The sequence below is a fragment of the Spinacia oleracea genome, chromosome 4, assembly GCF_020520425.1.
Source record: "Spinacia oleracea cultivar Varoflay chromosome 4, BTI_SOV_V1, whole genome shotgun sequence".
NCBI classification, from domain to species: domain Eukaryota; kingdom Viridiplantae; phylum Streptophyta; class Magnoliopsida; order Caryophyllales; family Amaranthaceae; genus Spinacia; species Spinacia oleracea.
In genome coordinates, this window is record NC_079490.1 from 68563463 (window position 1) to 68566084 (window position 2622).

Consider the following 2622-nt stretch of genomic DNA (forward strand, 5'->3'; position numbering starts at 1 on the left):
GAGTGAATAAAGCTTGAAACAAGGAAATGGATCCGGTATTTATAGGCCACGATCCCAAAAATCGCCCAACTTCCACTTTATTCCAACCCACTCAATCAAAAACACTTCTGAAGATCTTTTCGACACCTGTCCCACAAGGACACGGATTCAAATGTCCCTTTTTTGAAAAAAGAGAGGGAACTTTTGATCTTCTGACACTTGGAAACCCACCCATTTATTTCTAAATTGACCGGGTCTGGGGGGGCATGTTGTTTGGGCTCCCAATTGAACACCAATTGGGCCAGCAGTCCAAAGCCCAATGGCTCTATACAACAACATCAACCCCATTCTAACCTACTTGCCTTATCAACCACCAACAAAGGCCCAAGGCCTAATTACAATAAATGACCTATGGACATTTATTACACAAACACTATAAATAAGCCGTCAAGGCTCACACCTCAAGGTACGTCCAATTTATCGCCTTAACACTACTCTCTAGAGAACTCTCTCTAGAATCCGAGCATCGTTCTTACTTAGGCGTCGGAGGGGCTTTCCTCGGAGACACCCCCGAGGCTAGTAACTTTGTCATTGTGCAGGTGAATTCGGACACACCTCATTCAAGTAAGCAAGGTCTTCAACACTAGCGAAAAGGGCCTTCATACGAAGCCCATTGTTTCAACACCAGAACATAAGGTATTACTAGGTGGGGTGGGAGTTTTGTGTATGATGGATAATCTTCCTGTTGAAGTTATTGGTAACATATTGTCCCAACTTGGTGCTGTCAGAGATGTGGTGATTGCATCTGCTACATGCCGAAAATGGCGAGAGGGTTGGAGGAATCATTTCCATTCTCTCTTGTTCGACTTGAGTGACTGGGCTGTTTATCATGATCTCCCACCCCATAGATTGGAAATGGATCTTCGAAACTAGGGGACTTGAGGAGTCCTCTCCATCCTTATGAATGATATTGATGGTTTCTTGGCTATTGTACACACGAGACTCTTTGCGTGAGCTATACTATAATATGAGGACAGTTCCAACTGTCAACATTTTGGAAAATTGTGGACGGCATGAGCTACAAGTTTTAGCATTAGCTCATAACTCTATCAATGGTGTTGACCAGAAGTTTCCTCACTTGGGGTCATTGTTATTAAGCTATGTTAGAATCTCAGGCGCTTGTCTTGAGAATATTTGTCCTAAGCTTGAAAATCTGGATATTGCCATATCTGATAATCATATAACATTGGAGCTTCGTAGTGCTTGTTTGAAAGATGTCTCTATGGATGTTATTTGCATGGACAAGGTTATATTAGAGAGGCTGCACCTGAAGGATTGCACCTTTAAAATGTTTTTGCTTTTGGGAAAGGTGGTTTGAAGAATGTTTGGGATTGATGATGTTAGTGTTTTGCATTTTGATATTGGTGACAACACTGAAAATCTCGAATTTGCTGATGCATGTAACTTCACTATTATGTGGCCGAAATTCTATCACATGAACACAAGGTCACCAAGATTGAGAAAGCTTTGACTCTGGGGAGATTTATTTGGCGATGAAGATGAAGTTGCGGATTTGGAGACTATTGAGGTTTGTTTTCCTCAATTAAGCCATCTCTTTTTGAGTTATGAGAGAGAGACTGTGATTTCCTATGGTTTGCCGAGATCATCTTGTTTGGAGAATGTAGCCGTATTGGTAGTGGGGTGGATGTTTATCAGTGATCTCTTCATGGAGTGGTTGTCTGAACTTGTAGAAAGATGCCCTAATCTCCAGAAGCTGATTATCTATGGAGTTGTGTCAGGGGCCAAATCACATGATGAGTGCAATGCTCTTGTACGCTTCACCTCGTCCATTGTTCTGCTTACGAGGATTTATTCACAAGTAGAGGTATTCTTTGAATTTGAATGATAGATAACCCTTTGTAACTTATGCTTGGCATGAATTCATGATCAAGATTTCCCAGACATGCTAAATCTTTGTTGCAGAACATATGCTAAATACAGAATTCTGTCGCTATGAAAATAATCTAGAATTTAAAGTTTTATGCAATCCCCGGTTATACATAATTTGATCTTGATTATAATGTGGAACAAGATGCAACTCTTATTATTATTATTATTATTATTATTATTATTATTATTATTATTATTATAATAAGAAAACACCAAAACGTTACATGCTTAACAAGCTACAAAGATCAAGTGGACTACAAGAAGTTGGAGGGGAGCCGAGATACAATCTGGGCCCCCACTCCTCTAGCTATGGCGAACCCGATCCTGCTGAAAATGTGGGCAGCAGCCCGTGCCCCAATGTCTTGAGCCCGGGAGTACGCCTGGACCCGCTTCAGCAAAGAAACTGCCCCTTTCTCTAATTCCCCAAAAGAAGAGAAGGAAAAAGGAAAGAAACCGTAACCCAAAGCCCTACAACGTGCCGCATACTTATCCAGCTTCTGCTGCGCTGCAACCGCCACAACCCGACCCGGAACGAAGCCTGACAACCCAGATTGCGTCATAGGGGAAGACCCAGTCAAGTCAACACACACATCTAGACCGCCATCCCATGAATAAAGCAATATATCTGCAGGACGAAGAGCTCCATCACCCTCACTAGTCAGCCCAACATCAACCTCCTTGCGAGCAGAAATC

At 42.1% G+C, this 2622-nt stretch overlaps 1 pseudogene; it reads left to right on the top strand.

Annotated features, from left to right (window-relative positions):
- The first annotated feature begins 708 nt into the window (after positions 1 to 708).
- Positions 709 to 1885, top strand: LOC110800188 (F-box/LRR-repeat protein At1g67190-like; annotated as a pseudogene).
- The last annotated feature ends 737 nt before the right edge of the window (positions 1886 to 2622 follow it).